The sequence below is a fragment of the Loxodonta africana genome, chromosome X (assembly GCF_030014295.1).
Source record: "Loxodonta africana isolate mLoxAfr1 chromosome X, mLoxAfr1.hap2, whole genome shotgun sequence".
Classification (NCBI taxonomy): Eukaryota; Metazoa; Chordata; class Mammalia; order Proboscidea; family Elephantidae; genus Loxodonta; species Loxodonta africana.
This window is the reverse complement of record NC_087369.1, coordinates 70,427,909-70,448,604: the sequence shown is the minus strand read 5'-3', so window position 1 is coordinate 70,448,604 and position 20,696 is coordinate 70,427,909. Positions and strand designations below refer to the sequence as shown.

The following is a 20,696-nucleotide window of genomic DNA, read 5'->3' as shown; positions in this document are numbered from 1 at the left end:
GAAGTTGTCTCAAGCTACTTAGGGTCCAAAGCCAATAAGCTGGATACCATACTCTCTTACCAGTCACACCCCACCCACAAAGGGACTTTTCCAAAATGATGATAGATCCACAGAGATTGAGAGCATGTGGACTCTTTATACCTCTGCTTCCAGGAAGGTGACTGCAACAAAAATGAAGGTTGTGAGCTAGTTGTGAGCTAGTGCCTACAGACAGACACCTAGGGCAGATATGAGGCCATCCTTCAGCCTTCAGCATATACACTGGAGGCAGGTGCTAAGAGTTGTGTTTTCTTCAGGCCTATGTGATGCACTTTGTTCCTTGAGGGGGCAAGAGTTGGATTGGGCTGCAAGATTAGATGTGAGGGAGTAGCTGGCTGGGTGGGACCGGGGACATCTGCTTAGGAGTAGCCAGCCAAGATTCCCAATACAAACCCAGCTGCCAAGGATCATACCACACTAAAGCTCTGCATTTGCTTGGTGGGTCTGCACTTAGTGAGGTAGTCCTGTGGAATGGCATTTGCCTTCCTACTTTTTACCTTGGATGAGTGAGGCCCACCCTGAATATTCAGATGAAATGTTCAGCCACATTCCTTGCTACTTATGGGCTAGGGAGGAAAGACAAAGGGAAGCCATCTTGTTGGCTGGTTAGAAAGAAATGAAGGGATTCAGCAATGAGTGGGCTTAGGCTGTGGTATCCCCTTATCATCTCTTCCCATTTGACCTTGCTCAGGGATCTGTTCATATGGGTCTGAAGTCATTTTCTTTCCCTGAGTGGCCAAAAGCATTCTAGGCACATTAACACCCTGTCAGTAAATCATGCTGCTTTAACAAAACTTCTGATATTGGTATCTAAAACTCATGTGTAGTGAGCCTTAAGTGATGTTTGGGAGTCTTTTTACAATTTTATTGTATTTTTATATCTCCTGGTTCATTAATCAAGGAAGAACACGCTATCTTTTCTCCAAATAGTAGGAAAAGTTTCCAATTCGTATTTTTCCAGAAAATTTACTTTTCCAGAAGCACTTTGAAGCACCATGACCATCTCTCTCTAGGTATGGATCTACAATGTAGGAAGTGCTCCTAGTGTTAGCTGCTCACCCTTCTTGTCCCTGTCTGTGCAAATTGGAGATTTACTGCAGACTGTTCAGCTTGGTCAGGCAGAGAACTCAGGCTCCCTCCCCAGTGAACCAGAGCCTCCTCCAGGAAGGGGGAGTGTGGTAATGACATTATCTTTCCTCAGGCAGCCACGTGTCCTCTGAGAACAGGATGTGGCGAGGGCTGGGCCCCAGTCACAGGGTATGGAGGCAGTGCGGGAAAGTGGGCTGGTGGTGTGACCATGAGGGCTGGTACCTGGTTCCTTGGCCTTTGAGAAGCATGAAATGTTCACTCATGTGTACGTCGTCCCTACCACACCCATGGCATGTTTCTTACCCTAAGAAAGAACCATACCTGAGAAACACCTACGTGAATGAGGCCCAGCTCTCCATCTTGAAGAAATTCAATGGCAAGGAGTGGGTGGACCCAGGCTACCCACTGTACCAGCGCAAGCCTTGTGACTCCTGCACCCAGATATGGCAACCATAGGCCATTTCGGCAAGTCTTTGTCAGGGAGAGGGACCCCCAGTAGAGAATGGGGCTGCTTTGTTGCTCTTTCCCAGGGTTCTAGTCTATTCCCTCCCCCAAGATGGTTCCCTAGCACAGTGAGGTGATTTGCATGTTCAGTTTCCTTTCAGGCCCCATCCTCCTCTTCTCCCTGCCCCCACTGCTTCTGCTAGGGACCTTTGGAGATGTGCTGCCTGGGTGGAGAAAAGAGGATGTAGCTAGCTTCCTGTGCAAGGGAGGGTGGGGCGCCTGCCTTCCTGCCTGTCTGCCCACCCACCCAGCCTGTTATTCACCCAAGTACTTGAGGAACTGCCCGAAGAGTTCAGTTCAGAGTCATCAGCTGGCTGAGGGGGTTCTCTGGGGTATAGAAATGGGGCTTTGCTCATGCTAGTCTCTTCACAGTTCTCCACCCTGGGGATAGGTGGCCTCCCTTTTCCTGGAATCACAATGCTGAAAGGGCCTTTAGAGACCAACTGGTCCAACCACCTCGTATTAAAGATGGGAAAACTGAGGCCCAGAGAGGCAAGAGACTACAGAGTCCTGTAAGAAATCAGTGTCAGAGCTAGAATGAGTAGAATTTTAGAAGGTCAGACCTGGAACTCTATCTCTTCCTGCAAGCTGCCAGTTCAGTGGTTTGCAAACTGTATTTGGCTGAGCCGCTTGGGGAGCTGAAGCCCCCTCTTCAACCAGAACAGCTCTACTTTTATGTGCTTCATATTTTGAAGTTTCATGTGATGAGGAGACAGAAAACTGCTTGAAAAATAGTAATACAATTGAAAACCACTGATCAAGACCTACCCAGTGTAGTTGGGCCCACTCAGACCTAGAAGGGGAAGGGAGTATCCTGAGGTTACTGGGATCTCATGCAGACCCAATTTCTGAATCATTATTCTTGATTGGTTGCTCCAAGCTAATGATGTGGGGGTTCCTCTACTGCAAGGACAGCCCCCACCCCATGCTGCCTTGCTGTTCTCCCATCCTGAGGGGCAGACTCCCTTGTAGCTTCCTGAGACAGAACTGGAAGCCAGAGGCCACTAGATCTCTTGGACGAAATAAATGATAATAGGTAACCCTTTGGAAGGACCCTTTTGTAACCTCAAATAAGGGAAACTTGAAAGGGCAAAGAACAGTGCTCTAGTTGCTGGGGAGACCTGGGTTCTAGTCCTGTCTCCTTCACACTTGAGCAAGTTACTTTTTTACCTTACTGAGTCTCCATTTCCCCCTTGTGTAAAATGGTACTTATCTCTGCCCTGCCTGTCATACAGTTGAAGCCAGTGAGAGAATGCATGTGGGCAAATGTCTTTTAAGCTGTAAAGCACTGTACACATAGGGCTAGGATTATTATATAACCGTGGGCACAAGGCCCTGGAAGGATATGGGTTGGATAATGAGGTTTCAGGATAAGGGAATTAAAATTTTTCTGACAGTTACTCCATGCCAGGCACTAAGCTAGGTACTTTCCTGTAAATAAACGAGATAAATATTATCTTCACAACAATCCTATGATGTTGAGCATTATGCTCGCATTTTACTTATAGAGAAACTGAGGCTTCAAGAGGTCTAGGGACTTGCAGTGCCCCAGGACCTCCCTCCAGAGCCCAGGCTCTCTGTCAGGCATTTGTGAAGACCTTAAGAATGTACTGTGGCTTCCACTAGGGCTTTTCAGCCCATATTGTACCCCACTCCAGCCTCTCTCCTCTGGAAGGGATGGGACCAGCTCCTGTTGCCTTCATGTCTCAGTCTTGAACTCTTTACCCCCAGCTTTTCCTTGATGGTGCACCAGGAAAAGACTTACGTGCTCCTCTTTGGCCTTTAGCTAACAGAAGAGACCTGTAGGTTAGCTACCTTTTGGCTAACAATAAAGGCCCTCCTACTACCTTGTGGGTAGGGAGAGCCAGGAGTTGGTAGTTTGCCAGACAGACCTAGCTCTTGGCTAAGGTCATGCAGGTAGATGACAGATGCTTCCTTTCATTGGAACTCAGTTTCCTCATCTGTAAAATGGGCCGAAGAATGCTTACCTTGCATGTGTCTCATGTCCAGTGGTGTACTGGAAAATGTTTAATAATCAGCTATCTGAGGAAGCCATGATATGTAGTGTTAGCTGATTTCCTTGATATAAATACTCCCACCATGGCCAGTTTCAAGCTACCAACGTGAAATCCCTTGAAGAAGGAGTTGGGAAGAGATGTACATCTCTAGTAGGCATTGGTTCCAGTACACCATTGCTAGTCATACCTATCTTAGACTCCCACCGCACCCTTCCAAGCTGCTCACATCTGGGTGCAAATGCAGCACCCTCTCACCATGCCTCTTTTGTTCCCCAAGTTATCAGAGCACCCAGGAAAGGGAGAGTGCCATTTAAGGTGTACTCCTAGCCTGAAATTTCTCCCAGGAAAGAGTGAATATGGAGTGTTTAAGAGGCTAAGAACTCAAGAAGGCCTTGATTGGGGCCCTGATTAGAACATTTTGATCAACATGTTTTGCACTGGCTGTTGCCTTCCACTTTCTGATTCTTAACTAGATGGGTGGATGATGGAAGACTCTGGACGATGGCCTGAGGGTTTAGAGTGCTGAACTTTCTGATTAGAAATCCAAAGTCTCCTCCTCCTCCTCCTGCCTGCAGAGCCTGCTCTGCTGGGTCCTAGCCTCAAGGTGGATCTCTAGGCCAGAAAATATTTTGGAGGACCAGACCTCTGGTCCTACTCTCTCATCCCATGCAGCATTCCCTCAACAGCATCTGTGCCAGGTGGTGTTTCTTTAAATTTCCCAGTTACTAAAAATCACCTGGAACATTTGTTAAAATGCTAATTCCCAAGCCCCTCCTCTGGAGAGTCTGTTTCAGTAAGTTTGGGGTGGGATGGAGGAATCTGGGTTTTTAAACTAGTGCCGCAGATGATTCCTATGACCAGCTAAGTTTGAGAAACACTGCGTTAGCACTGCACAACACTCTTGCCTGGTTGGCATTATTATGTTCGTTTTACTGATGGGGAGATTGGAAGCTCATGGCTTGTTATTGGTGGAGCTGGATCTTGCTCTCAGGTTTTCAGAATACAAAGCTATGTTCCTCCAACTACATAGACATTATTTAGTGCATCATAGTGTCTGTGGTGGCGGGTAGTGATAATTCTAGGTGGGGAGAGACAGAGATAATTTCTGCCCTATTTTGCAAATAGGGAGACCAGGGTGCAAAGGGCTTTGGGGGCAGTAGCATCCCTGATCTTTTGTGGGGTAGGCTGTGTTCAACCCTGTAGAGCTGTTTGCCAGGTCCAGGGGTCCAGGTGTCTCTGCAGTTCTGTGCTTACTGTGTTTCTCTTCCATCAGGTACCACCTAGCCATATTAATGCCAGCCCATGAGAGGCTGGTTAGTTCAGGGAACTATAATCTATGTCACAGGCTCCCAAATTTGGTCAGGCCTTGGAATTACCTGGGGCTCTTAAATTCTGATGCCTGGACCCTGCTTCTGACCTAATAAATCAGAATCTCTGTGGGTAAGGCCAGGTAATCTGTATTTTTAAAATTTACCCCTGGTGATTCTGATGAGCCAGTTTGCAGACCCAGTTTGGGATCTTCTAGATACCTGCTGAGGGAAGTTGAAGGTTCTGGTAAATTATGTTGAGGGAATGGGGACATGTGTATGTTAGTGGGATATGACTGAAGAAAAATGGCAAGGCAGAACCCAAAACGAGGAAAGATCAGGCAGCCTTTGAAAAAGTGAAGGTCACATTAAGTGGTCTATTGTGTTCTGTTCTGTCTCAGGCTCTGCTTTTTGGGGAGGGGAATCCCCATCCCTCCCAAAAGAGAAAGCGTTTAAAATGCAAGGATATGTGTATGTCTAACTGATGTGTATGGCTTCACATTTTCTAGCCAACTAGAAACCTAATCACATTTTAGAGTTTGACCCTGAAGTTAAAGAGTCCTTTAGACTAGAAGGGCTTTTTGAGGGGTCTTCTTAGGCAGCCCCCAGCCCTCTGAAGTCAAACAGCTTTTTGTTTTAAGTCATTCCTGAGAGGTAGGATATTTGTAGTATTATAGCCAAAGAGTAGGGGTTTCTAATTTTCACGTTCTACCTATGATGTGCCAAGCACTTTCATGTCTATTAGCTTAAATCTCCCAACAGCCTTGCAGTGGGGTTGATATTATTGACACACTTTGTAGATTAGGAAACTGAGGTTCAGCAAGGGGAAGGTCATAGAGACTCCAAAGCCTCTTTCTACTACACCACACGTTGCCCCTCAAAGAGCTGAGAAATTATTTCTAAGATGAGGGCTCAGAATTTGTGGGTTCCCCAAATACCGGAATTGGCTCACCAGCAAGATGGGCAGAAAGCCGATGCTATCCTGGCCCTGAGGTTGAAAATGGAGCTTTTTGCCTAGGTATGGAAGCCTGAGCCTACCCCTGCCTCTGCCCCTGTGTAGTTAACTGATCCTGGCTTCAGCAATTTTAATACCCAGGGGTACAGGGCAGAGCAGAAATTCCTTGAGCAATGGATGGGACCCAAGTTGTCTCGGATTGGCTTGAGTGTGCTTTGGAGATATGATGCTGGATGTCACTGGGGTATATTCCCGATCAGAGGGAGCAGAGCCCTTTTCTAGTGCCCTGGGCAGAGCTGGCGTCATCACACAGCTGCAAATGGCCTGTGTTTCCAGTCTACAAATACTTTCTGTGAAACTTACAGGCAGGAAGTTGGGTCAAGCAGGAAACTGAAGCAAGAGAGCAAAGCCCAGCTGGGTGTGGCCCCAGAGAGGGGCTTTGCCCATTTGGGAAATGTACTTTATTAAAGGTGGGCTCTCTCCCCTTTTATTTCAGCCACTTCAAGGTTTTATGGGAATTGAAGGAATCTGTTGTTCTTGGCTTCGTGAATACAAACCTGTTCTTCAAATTCCCTGCCTCTTTCCCTGTTCCACCCCACCTCGTGCCAGCCCCAGCTTGGGTCTTGGCTGTGCCTGCTGGAGGCTATCCAAATTGTTCCCAACCAGTTGCTATCCAAGTTTTTGCAAAGGAAGCTGCCCCAGAGACAAGAGCTCTTTGAGTTTCCTTCCATGTCATTATAAAAGTGTTCAGCCTCCCTAGAATGGGTGATGGTGAATGTTGCAGAGCTTGAAAGTTAAGTCTTCTCTCTATTGAAAGCCAGGCTACTAAGCAGTGCCAGCTTGGAGTTCATGGAAGTAAACTGGTCCAGCCCCCTCCACATAGTCCCTCCAGATCAACAGAAGTGTTCATGAATTGCCTGGTCTTTTCTAAGTGCCAGGGTGGCACTATGGCCAATTAAACAGGGCGATGAATTAAGAGCCAGATTTTTAATCCCTGCTCTCACACTACCTAGCAGCTATGTGACCCTGGGCTAGTGTCTTCCCTTCTCTGGACTTCAGTTTCTCCAGTTATATATTGAGGAGTTTGAATCAAATTATCTCTGAGGTACCTTCCAGGTCTGACAGTTTGAGATTCTAGGCTGTTTATTTCTCTTGAAGAACAAGGATGAGAAATTCAGAAGATGGTTATTCTTGAGGAGCCAGATGAGATTCTAGGATGAGTAGATTGAGGTCCTGGGGAAGTATAAAGAGGTGGAATAGCTATGGTTAGGAGGTGGTGGAGCAAACCATGTGCTTAAGAAGGAGAGATGAGCTGGGACAGTGGGTGTTTGCCCCTGGGGTATAGTTTGGCTGAGCTGATTTTAAAAGACTTGGAGTTAGGCGCAGGTAGTATGGGCTTAGTTTTCTTCATGACCTTCAAGTACTGAGAGGAAAGAGGAGGACTCTACCTGGGTCTGAGATTGAGCAAAATGTAGGGCCATGCCATTAATGTTGGATTAATGAAGCTGCAGCTTTCTAAATTGGCCTCAATGTTTCGGACCTCTTCAGCTTTGGCGTCTGTCCTGAGCTCTCCTCCCATAATGACAAAGTGGTTTTGTTCTTACTGACTAAGAGGAGTTAGGGCCCCAAACATATGGTAATTGGAGGAGTAACACCCAGTCTCCAATATGCCCTTGTCTCCTAGTTGAGCTGTTTCTTGGGGAGCTTGTGGAGGGCAGGCCTGGGCCAAAGCAAACAAAAGGGGATCCTTGTCCCCCAGGCTCTCTGCAGCAACTAGAGTGGTTTAAGAACCACTGCTTACACATTAAAGAATGGGCATGGGTGGGGAGGGTGTGGTTCTCCTTTCTAGAACCTACTGGGAACGGCACAGGTATAGGAGATGTTAACCCCAGGTAGGCCTTGCTGTCTGTATAAAGGGTCTGGAAATGGGCAGGAAAAGGTCAGAACAGATAACTGTACCAAGTACCACTTGCAAGTCAACAGGGAAGAGGCTGACTTGCTGGGGAGTGAGCCAGTGGAGGAGGAGGTGGGGAATTCCTCCTAGGCTAGAGATTCAAAGCAACCCTTGTTTTCCTTCTTATGGAAAACAGCTGCTTGAGGCAGTGTTGTCATCCTGAGGGGCCAGACAAACCAGGCCCTGCCCTGGCCCCAGTCCTGGCAGCAGGAAATGGTGGGTGCTGGAGCCTAAATAATGGGGATAATCCACAAGGTGATGAAAGGCAGTTTGGGTGACACTGTGGTAACTGTGTGGCCAGGGAAGAGACTGAAGCTCTGGGGCTGCCCTGGTAGGGCTTGTCCTGCCTCTGGTCCCCCTCCTCATACCTACCCTTGCCTTCTTTTCCATACCAGGGACCTCACTGGAAGCCCGGAGGGGATTGGGGAAGTGGCAGGTGGGAGGTGAGGTCATTGAGCTCAGACTCAACTGGGCTGACTCACAAACTCTACCCTAGCAAGGAGGCCTTCCCAAGCAGTGCTTTCTGGATATGCCCAGGCTTCCTATGCCAGTATTTGGGCCTTAGCCACTGAAGAGAGAAGTGAAATCAGCATGACCAGAGAGATAGGTATGGTCATGGAGAGAGCTCTGGGCATGGCCAGAAAACCCACCTCCACCACTTGCTGGCTGAGTAAATACGGCCTCAGTAATGTTAAGTGAGATTGTGGGTGACGGGGTCTGGTACGAAGTTGGCATTCAGTAAGTGTTCATTTCTATCCTGCTGTCACCTGCTTCTGTGTACTTCTGTTTCCTCTATAAAGTGGGGCTGGTAATGCCAATCCCCTCAGACATGGAGGAAAGAGCTTCAAGCAAGTTATTTGTGATTATTCAATTCTCTTTCTGCTTTCCCTTATGTCTCCCCCAAACTTCTCTTCAGGAAAGAGCCATCTTGTAGTTCAGTGACACAGGACAGGTTAGGGAAAACATTGCCAGACCCCCTCACTGTGGCCTGGCTACTGCTCACATGGATATTCCTGGTTCTAGGGAAAGAAGATCCCTTATTTGAAGCTGGCCAGGTCCAGAGACCAAAGCGCCTCAGCTGTTGCTGCCAAGACAGACATAGCGTCTGACCTGGTTATTTTTGTTTCTCAGGCCAGCCAGTTGGGGCAACAGGAGAGGTTCCGGTTTGTTGAGAGCTTTGGACAGTAGGCCACATTTTCCTCACCGAGGTGGGCTTATTAACGCTCATTGGAAGGGCTTGACATAGGAAGTGCCTGTGCTCAATTCTTCAATAAATAATGGGAGGATTATTGTACTTGGGCTAGGAGTGGGAGGGCTAGTGTGTGTGAGAGGTTTACCCCCTAGACTTTTTTTGTTCCCTAAACTCTTAATATTCTTCGGAGACACAGTCTGACCTCAGGTTGTACGTGGATTCTGAGGGTCTGGTTTAGGCAGGGATTAAGCTGTACAAACTGTCGTCTGCTGGGGACCACATCTTGAAATGGTACCTGACCTAGGCCAGCTCCTCTACTCCAGCCAAGCTGAGGGCCTGTCTGGGAACTTTCTGCTGACTTTGGAAGCTGCCTTAATTATCTAGTGCTGCTATAACAGAAATACCACACGTAGGTCACTTTAACAAAGAGAAATTTATTCTCTCACGGTCTAGGAGGCTAGAAGTCCAAATTCAGGGCTCCAGCTCCAGGGGAATGGTTTCTCTCTCTGTCAGTTCTGGAGGAAGGTCTTTGTCATCAATCTTCCCTGGTTGAGGAGCTTCTCAGTGCAGGGACCCTGGGTCCAAAGGACGTGCTATTCTCCTGGCTCTTGTTTCTTGGTGGTATGAGGTCCCTCTGTTTCTCTGCTTGCTTCTCTCTTTTATATATCAAAAGAGACTGATTTAGGACACAACCTGATCTTGTAGATTGAGCCCTGCCTCATTAACATAACTGCCTATAATCCTGCCTTATTAACATCATAGAGGCAGGATTTACAACACATAGGAAAATCACATCGGATCACAAAATGGTGGACCACCACACAATACTGGGAATCATGGCCTAGCCAAACTGACACATATTTTGGGGGGATGCAATACAGTCCATGACAAAGGATTTATTTTCAGGTTCTTGCCTCCCAAACTAGACTATCCTTTTCTCAGTGACAGATCAGAGATCAGGCCAAAAAGGAGGGTAGCTGGTACCCACTATGCGTGAGCATGCAATAGACCCTGTGTGGCAGTGGGTCTGGGCCTATAGTTCATCCTGGGTATATGGGTCCCAGAGTAGTCTAAGGGAGAACAAAGGGACCTTCTAGGATCAACACTCTTGCCTTACCTATCACCTATCACCTCCAACACACAGAGAAAACATGGCCCTGTCCTTTTGACTCACATTTTCTTCTGAGTTAAGGTGGTGGCAAGAATGGAAAGCCATTTGTGTTTGTTTTTCTTTTTTAAACCTAAGATTATTTATCTCTGCAGTTCAGTTCAGGAAACCTCAGGTTTCTATCCCTGGAAAAGCAGCCACAGTAGAATGATAGAAGCCCCAAGCAGGGATTCAGGAGATGTAGGTTCCAGTTGGATTCCAGCTAGGCATATTTGGTTTCTAGAAGAGCCTTGGCTCAGGGGCATTGCCATATCTTAGAAGGGAGGAGACATGGACAACAATAGCTTCTCTGACATGCTATTCCTAACTTAGGCTGGCCCCTTCTCTACCAGTTGATTGATTTAAGCAACATTACTTTAACAAATATTCGAGTACCTACTATGGATCAGGCACTGGGCCTCAACCCTTGGTCAGTGCCCTGAGGATGCTAGATTGACATGACTTATGAGAGGTGCTGGTTTTTGCCTTTGAAAATTCTTCCCAATAGTGTGAATTAAAGAGAACTTTTGTACTGTGGTTTATACTGTGGAATGTTTTCCTTAAGTCTCACCCTTTCCTCACTTTCCTCCCTGGGTGCTTTCTTCCAAAAAACTCAGTTCTGTTTCATTTTTCTGCATGTGGAAGTCCAATTTTCATAACACCATTTATTGAAGAGACTCTTCTTTTCCCCATTGAATGGTCTTAACACCCTTTTCAAAAAGAGTTGATCATAGATGTGTGGGTTTATTTATGTACTCTCAATTCTATTCCATTGGTCTATGTGTCTATTGTTATACCAGTACCAGGCTGTTTTGATTACTGTAGCTGTATAATATCTTTTAAAATCAGAAAATGTGAGTCCTCCTACTTTGTTCTTCTCTTTCAACATTGCTTTAGCTATTCAAGGCCTCTTGCCATTCCATATAAAGTTGAGGATTCGTTTTTCCATTTCTATAAAGAAGGCATTGGAATTTTGATCGAGATTGCATTACATCTATAGACTGCTTTGAGTAGTATTGACATCTTAATAATATTAAATTTTCCAATCCATTAAAGGAACATCTTTCCACTTATATAAGTCTTCTTTAATCTCTTTCAGCAGTGTTTTATAATTTTCATTGTAAAAGTCCTTCACGTCCCTGGTTAAATTTATTCCTAGGAATTTTAATCTCTTAGATGCTATTGTAAATGGAATTGTTTCCGTGATTTCCCTTTCAGGTTTCTCATTGTATAGAAACCCAACTGATTTTTTTTTGTTGACCTTATACCCTGAAACTTTGCTAAGTTCCTCTAAAAGTTTTCTTGCAAACTGTTTGGGGTTTTCTACATATAGGATCATATCATTCGTGAATAGAGATAATTTTACTTCTTGTTTTCCAATATGGATACCTTCCATTTCTTTTTCTTGTCTTATTGCTCTGGCTAGGACTTCTAATACAATAAATTAAACAGTACCCATGCCTCATACCATAAAAACTAATTCAAAATGAATCACAGACCTAAATGTGCAAAATAAAACCATGAAATTCTAGAAGAAAATACAGGGGCAATGTTGTTGGGCCTAGCTTTTAACAATGGATTGCCTAATATAGTAACAAAAGCACCAACAGCAAAAGAAAAATAAATAAATGGGACCTCATAAAAATTAAAAACTTTTGTTCATCAAAAGACTTTAGCAAAAAAGGAAAAAGACAAGCTACCAACTGGGAGAAAATCTTCAGAAACCATATATCCGATAAGAATCTAATAACCAAAATATATATAAAACTTCAATAACTTAACAACAAAAAGACAACACAATCATAAAATTGACAAAGGACTTGAATAGACATTACACCAAAGAGGACATTCAAATGGCCACCAAACACATGAAAATATGTCAGTGTCATTAGCTATCAGAGAGATGCAAACCAAAACCAAAATGAGGTACCATTTCACTCCCACTAGGATGGTTAAAAAAAAATGTTGGTAAGGATGTGGGGAAATTAAAACCCTTATCCATTGCTGGTGGAAATGCAAAACGGTATAGCCATTGTGGAAAACAGTATGGCCAAACCCACTGCCGTCAAGTCGATTCTGACTCACAGCAACCCTGTAGGACAGAGTAGAACTGCCTCATAGAGTTCCCAAGGGGCACCTGGTGGATTTGAACTGCCGACCTCTTGGTCAGCAACCATAGCATTTAACCACGATGCCACCAGGGTTTCCAACAGCATGGCAGTTCATAAAAAAAACTAACAACAGAAATATCACATGACCCAGTAATTCCACTCCTAGGTATATATCCAAAAGGCTTGAAAGCAGAGACTTGTACACTAGTGTTCATTGAAGCACTATTCACAATAGCCAAAGGTGGAAACAGCCTAAATACTCATCAACAGATGAATAGATAACCAAAATATGGTATATACATACAATGGAATACTATTCAGCCAGTAGAAGAAATAAAGTCTTGATACTTGCCACAATATGGATGGAGTTTGAAGACATTATACTGAGTGAAATAAGCCAATCTCCAAGGGACAAATATTGCATGACTTCACTTTTATATAAAAACACAAGAAAAGGCAAATGTAGAGACCAAAGTTTATCAGTGGTTACCAGGGGTGGGAGGGAAGGGGAAAAGGGTGGTTATTGCTTACGGAGTACTGAGTTTCCATTTACCGTGATGAAAAAATTGTGTTGATTAAGGGTAGGGTTGCACAGCTGATTATTTTAAGTGCTGTCAATAAGTTGTACATCTGTAAAAAGTTGAATTGGCAAAAGTTGTGTGATAGATATACTTGCAACCAAAAAAAAAAAAAAAGAGGAAGAAGAGTAGCTGCTGAGGGTGCTTGTACAACCCAATACATCATGGCGTTTGGTTCCTTGATTTGGATATTTAGGGTCATGTTTTCATGAGACGTACCAGTTAATTGGCTTAATAACATGTTAGTGCTTCTGTTATACCTCCTAATTCTTTGCATACTGCCTGGGCTCTTAAAAGCTTGCACAGGCCATCCAAGCCACAGTAATTGTTCTCTATTGCCCTGGAGCAACAGAGGAAGAAGGAGAGTCAGGAATAAGAGGAGGAAATGGAATGTGTGGCTAATTGCCTTCATGAACAACTACCTCCTTTGCCATGAGACTAGAAGAGCTGGTTGGTGCCTGGCTACCATTGCTGAACAATTTGATAAAAGATTCTGTAGAAGAATTCTGATCAAAAGGTAAAGAATGCAGAACAGAATTTCAAATTATCATGGGCTCCAGAATTTATGGAGGCTGGATGAACTCCTCAAAATATTGCCCTGAGAAAATCTTTAAACCTTAAACCAAAAACATCCCATGAAGTCTTCTTAAAACCAAGCAACAGTTTAGCTTAACTAGTAAAAAATGTCTGCCTTGCGAAGATATGATCTTATACACAAAAAACCCTAAAGAATCCACAAGAAAACTACTGGAACTAATAGAAGAGTTCAGCAAAATATCAAGATACAAGATAAACATACAAAAATCAGTTGGATTCCTCTACACCAACAAAGAGAACGTCGAAAAGGAAATCATCAAATCAGTACTGTTTACAATAGCTCCCAAGAAGATAAAATACTTAGGAATAAATCTAACCAGAGATTCAAAAGACACATACAAAGAAAACTACAAGACACTACTGCAAGAAAACAAAAGAGGCCTACATAAGTGGAAAAACATACTTTGCTCATGGATAGGAAGACTCAACATTGTGAAAATGTCTATTATACCCAAAGTGATCTATAGATACAATGCAATCCCGATCCAAATTACAATTGCATTTTTTAATGAGATGGAGAAACAAATCACCAACATCATATGGAAAGGGAAGAGGCCTCGGATAAGTAAAGAATTACCGAAAAAGAAGGACAAAGTGGGAGGCCTCACACCAGCTGATTTTAGAACCTATTATACTGCCACAGTAGTCAAAACAGCCTGGTACTGGTACGACAACAGATATATAAACCAATGGAACAGAATTGAGAATCCAGACATAAATTCATCCACCTATGAGCAGCTGATAATTTGATAAAGACCCAAAGTCCGTTAGATAGGGAAAAGACAGTGTCTTTAATGATGCTGCCATAACTGGATACCCATCTGCAAAAAAAAAATGAAATAAGACCCATACTTTACACCATGCACGAAAACTAACTCAAAATGGATCAAAGACCTAAATATAAAATCTAAAATGATAAATATCATGGAAGAAGATATAGGGACAATACTAGGACCCCTCATACATGACATAAATAGCATACAAAACATTACTAACAAAGCACAAACATCAGAAAAGAAACTAGATAACTGGAACTCCTAAAAATCAAATACTTATGCTCATCCAAAGACTTCACCAAAACAGTAAAAAGACGACCTACAGACTGGGAAAAAAATTTTGGCTATGACAAACCTGACCAGCATCTAATCTCTAAAATCTATATAATACTGCAAAACCTCAACAACAAAAAGACCAATAACCCAATTAAAAAATGGGCAGAGGATATGAACAGGCACTTCACCAAAGAAGACATTCAGGCAGCTAACAGATACATGAGGAAATGCTCACTATCATTAGCCATTAGAGAAATGTAAATCAAAACTATGATGAGATGGCATCTCACCCCAGCAAGGCTGGGATTAATCCAAAAAACACAAAATAATAAATGTTGGAGAGGTTGTCGAGAGGAACGCTTATACACTGCTGGTGGGAATATAAAATGATACAACCACTTTGGAAATCAATTTGGTGCCTCCTTAAAAAGCTAGAAATAGAACTACCATACAATCCAGCAATCCCACTCCTTGGAATATATCCTAGAGAAATAAGAGCCCTCACACGAATGGATATATGCACACACGTGTTCGTTGCAGCACTATTTACAGTAGCAAAAGATGGAAAGAACTAACGTGCCCATCAATGGATGAATAGATAAATCATGGTATATTCACACAATGGAATACTTCACAATGATAAAGAACAATGATGAATCCTCAAAACATCTCATAACGTGGAGGAATCTCGAAGGCATTATGCTGAGTGAAATTGCCAGTGGCAGAAGGACAAATATTGTATGAGACCAGTATTATAAGAACTCAAGAAAAGGTTTAAACACAGAAGAAAACATTCTTTGGTGGTTACGAGGGTGAGGAGGGAGGAGATGGGTATTCACTAATTAGATAGTGGACAAGAATTATTTTAGGTAAAGGGAAGGACAACACATATTACTGGGGATGTCAGCACAACTGGACTGAACCAAAAGCTAAGAAGTTTCCTGAACACAACCAAACACTTTGAGGGATAGAGTAGCAGAGGTGGAGGTCTGGGGACCATCGTTTCAGGGGACATCTAGGTCAATTGGCATACCAAAGTGTATTAAAAAAGGCTCTGCATCCCACTTTGGTGAGTGGCGTCTGGGGTCTTCAAAACTAGCCAGCGGCCATCTAAGATGCATCAATTGGTTTCAACCCACCTGGAAAAAAAGGAGAATGAAGAACACTAAAGACACAAGGAAAATATGAGCCCAAGAGACAGAAAGGGCCTCATAAGCCAGAGACTCTGTCAGTCCGAGACCAGAAGAACTAGATGGTGCCTGGCTACCACCAATGACTACACTGACAGGGAACACAACAGAGTATCCCTGATGGAGCAGGAGAAAAGTGGGGTGCAGACCTCAAATTCTAGTAAAAAGACCAGACTTAATGGTCTGATTAAGACTAGAGGGACCCCAGAGACCATGGTCCCTGGACTGTCTGTTAGCCTAAAACTAAAACCATTCCCAAAGCCAACTCTTCAGACAAAGATTAGACTGGAGTATAACACAAAAAGTGATACTGGTGAGGAACGTGCTTTTTAGCTCAAATAGACACATACATGAGACTATATGGGCAGCTCCTGCCTAGAGGTGAGATGAGAAGGCAGAGGGGGACAGGAGCTGGTTGAATGGACATGGGAAATACAGGGTGAAGGGGAAGAGTGTGCTGTCACATTGTAGGGAGAGCAACTAGGGTCACATAAGTATAAGTTTTTGTATGAGAAGCTGACTTGAATTGTAAATGTTCACTTAAAGCACAATAAAAAAATAAAAAAGGAAATGTCTGCCTTGAGCATTATGCTCTTTTAAGAACTATCTATATGGGATCAAAGTGAAAACAACTCGAAAGATTAGATAGGAACCTTAGGGGGCAGTGAGTTTATGTTAATGGGGGGCAACTCAGAAAAGGAGGTTGAGAATGGTACTGAATCATACATGTGGAAACTGTTGAATTGATGTATGTTTTGCTGTGTGTAGTCTCAACAACAAAATAAATTTAAAAAATACAGTTCTGATTGTCCCTCAGCCTGCTCAGATCCTCCAGGCTGGCTGGCCACTGCTGGCAAAATTAAAGCCCACCTTTCTAGGGTAGACTTCAAGGCCTTCCGCCTGCCTTCTCAATCTTTCTGCCCACTTTTCTCCCTGTAGACCTCATTCACCCTGGAAGTAAGCCTATGTGTTTGCCTCTAAGCAGGCTGTCTGCATCTGTGCCTCCTCCTGGGCCATCGTTTACATTGGTTTCTCTACTTGAAACACTTGGGTATGCTTCCCCTCATCCACCAGTCTCTCTTTTTCAAAAATCAAGCTTGTGCTTAATGAAAGTGCAACTATCACTTGAATTCTGGTCCCTAATTTCCACAAATGGGTTTCACTGTTCTTCTGCTATGGCACTTTTCAGAGTTTCCCTTGTTCATTACAGTTCTGTTGTTACTCAGTAAGTGCCTTCTGGGCAGGCACCAGTCCTACAGCTCTATTGTCTAATTCCTTGCACATGTTGTTGTTGTGTGTCCTCGAGTTGATTCCTACTCCTAGCAACCCTGTAGGACAAGGTAGAACTGCCCCATCAGGTTTCCTAGACTGAAGTCTTTATGGAAGCAGATCACCAGGTCTTTTCTCTTGCTGAGCAGCTGGTGGGTTTGACTTTCTGGTTAGCAACTGAGCACTTAACCGTTGTTCCACCAGGTCTCCTTTCCTTAAACATCAAACCAAAAACCTGTTGCCGTTGAGTTGATTCTGACTCATAGCAACCCTGTAGGAAAGAGTAGAACTGCCTCATAGGGTTTTCAAGGAGCGCCTGGTGGATTCGAACTGCCAACCTTTTGGTTAGCAGCCATAGCTCTTAACCACTATGCCACAGGCGTTTCCTTCCTTAAACATAGTATTCTATTAATGCTAGTGAATTTAAATAAATTTGTAGGAGGCTCGTTAGCTTAGAGTCCTCAGACCTTCGTGGAGTCCATGGATAGAATGTGATGTGTGATGGATTTGTGGACTTCGATGGAGGAAAATTAGATATTTATTTTCACTAACCTCTCACTGAAATTTAGCCTCTCCTTCAATTATGAATGGAGGCAAAAAGAAAGAAAGAAACAGAAAAAAGTCAAGAGTAATAACAGTATCAAGGAGCCCTGGTGGTACAATGGTTAAGCTGTTGGCTGCTAACTGAAAGGTTGGTGGTTAGAACCGACCCAGAGGCTCCACAGGAGAAAAACCTGGTGATCTGCTTCCATAAATACTATGGGGCAGTTCCACTCTGTCACATGGCATTGCTGTGAGTTGGAATCAACTTGATGGAACCCAACAATAACACAATAGCAGTATATCAACAATGGTAATCTAAGATTTTTTGTATCATGTTTTGGTTATTGTAGATTCCTCAAAATATCATTTATGTACAACACAAATTTCAAATTAGAGTAGTAATAACTAATAAGACTTAGTGCTAGATTATTGTATAATATGATAATACTTATTAAATTTTGATAGCTATTTCAATATAATTAGCTTTCTTGTATCTACTTTATTTCATGCATTTACGAATATTCTCAGAAGGGATCCATAGACTTTACCAGATTGGCAGAAGTATCCAGGGCACAAAAAAGGTCAAGATGTAAAATGTTCCTGCTTCTGGATGTGTATACTATGCTGTATCTGTCTCTTACATCCTCTTGCTTAGTACCCATTCATTTAAACATCTTATGAGTACCCACTGGAGAGGTAACACTAAGTAAGACACAAACCTTGAGGTGGGAATGAAGTCCAATATACTGTCAAAAACCTAAATGCACAGAGAAACACAAAAATTAGTGTAACAGAATATATTTATTGTGGGTAGATACAATTCATAGGTCATTGCCATGTTGATGTCTCAGAAGATAGCATCAGAACACGTGCAGGGCTCCAGGGTCAGTCAGTTGTAGAAACAGAGTCCCTAAAGACATGCCCTACATTTTCCAGTCAGACCTTGGGGTTCCTGCTCCTTGAAACTAGCTGCATGTAGATAATTCTCTAAAAAACCTCAGTGTCTAAGGCAAAACTATCTCCTCTAAGCTGCTTACTAAGCTATTGTTTGACTTAAAGGTGACTTTAGGAAAGCAGTTCCTTAAAGGCTCAAGGTTCAAAAGAATGCCTAATGGCAGATGGCCTGAGTGGGTCACACCAACCCCATGAACCCAGAAATCTGGATTCTAGGATAATTAAAACTATTTCTCAATACTAAAATGCCCACTCTCCCTTTTCCACTCTCTTCTGTCCCCTTGGTCATTGGTGTTTTGAGTTCTCCTCTGACCCAACTGAAGGGTGGTTTGAAGCTGGATATAGCAATCCATTGCTTTTGGGTTGATTTCGACTCATATAGCATGGTACCCCGCAAATTCCAGCCCACTGGGTCTCATTTCCCTTACCTTAGGGCCCCCTGCCTGTTCTACAGGGGTCACTGGGTTGGCAGGATGCCTAAGGTAACACCAAGTCAAAGTAGCTAATCTTGCCTGTTGTCTCCCTCTGAAGTACTTGCCTTGCTTGTTCCTGCCTTCAGGGCTTTTCCTGTCCCATTGTCAATCCTGAAATAGATTTCCTCCCTGGCTCCTGTTGAGATTTATTCGCAAGGTTGTTCTCCAGGCCTGGTCCTCATCAGAATTCTTTAGCTAGTAAAATGGCTATCTGTTGTCCTGACCCCTGTGCTCAGGAAAGGCCCAGAGGTGTCAAAGACTGATAAAGCTTAGTGTTTTACCCACTCCATGGGGATTTGAATCTTTGACAATTCTATTTTTAGTCTTCCTCTCCCCCTCCCATAAAAACCCATTACTGTCCAGTCTTTTCAGACTCACAGGGACCCTATAGGACAGAGTAGAACTGCCCCATAGGATTTCCAAGGAGTGCCTGGTGCCTGATGGATTTGAACTGCCGACATTTTGGTTAGCAGCCGTAGCTCGTAACCACTATGCCACCAGGATTCCCCCACCCCCACTCCAATAGTATAAGTAATATGTGAGCATCCTAGTAAACGTAGATTTTTTTTTTTTAATTTGAAGAAGGGGAAAAACACTCATAAGATCACCACCCCAAAACCAAGCCTGGCTAACATTTGGGTATGATTCTAGTCATCTCTGTATGCATACTTTTCACGAAGTTGAGCTCATGTCCTGTATGCAATCTTGTTGCTTGCTCTTCCTCACTTAATATTACTGAATTGTCTCTCCTTGTTATAAAGTAGTCTTTATAAATATTTTATATGACCATATAACAACCACCCTGCGGCTGTACCATATATACTAACCCAGTGCCGTCAAGTTGATTCCGACTCATAGCGACCCTATAGGACAGGGTAGAACTGCCCCATAGAGTTTCCAGGGAGCACCTGGCGGATTCTACTTAAGCAAAATATCCAATGAATAAAAAAATTAGTCTTTGATTTCTTTTAAATGGGAGACTTTTTGGGTTCTGATGTAAGAGGAATTTAGCATATTGCTTTAAAGCCTCAGGTTTGAAAAAAAAATGGGGTTTGGACTTAGACCTGAATTCAAACCCTGGTTCCCCCACTTAATAGTGATGTGACTTTAGAAGATTATTTCTTCATCCCTAATGTGGTTTTAATGTGGAGATAATACTCTCTACTTCACAGGGTGATTGCTGATATTAAATGAGGTAATGTATATGAAGCACCTAGTTCAGTGCCTAAAACCGGAAACCAGACTTGGTGCCGTCGAGTCGATAGTAATTCTCAGTACATGAAAGCTACTGCTTATTGTTGTGATTACTACTGCTATCATTACAACCAAGTTTTCAGCCAAAGAAACAAATCGCTTATCATGGAATTTCAACTATCATTGACCTGGGATGGGGATCCATTTGTAAAGATGGAGAATACTTTTTCTAAACAAACACAAAACAAAACTTATTGCTGCCGAGTTGATTCTGACTCAGCAAACCCATGTGTAGAAGTGCCCCATAGGGTTTTCTTGGCTGTAACCTTTATGGAAGCAGATTGCCGGGCCTTTATTCCATGGTGCTGCTGAATAGATTTTTCTAGTGCCTGTGAAATCTGTATGTGGCTACGTGCTATTTTTGTCTAGTCCTGTCCCTGTCTCTTTGTTCTCTGCTGACTTGGCTTTGGTAGCACATCTGTGCTGCCCACACCCGCCTCTGCTGAGGCCCCCTTCCTCTCTTGTGCCTA

The 20,696-nt window shown here is 43.5% G+C and overlaps 1 protein-coding gene across 2 annotated transcripts in view; it reads left to right on the top strand.

The window, feature by feature from the left end:
• MSN (moesin) overlaps positions 1-20,696 on the top strand; it is a 72,682-nt gene that overhangs the window by 27,060 nt on the left and 24,926 nt on the right. The gene's annotated exons all lie outside the window — the stretch shown is intronic.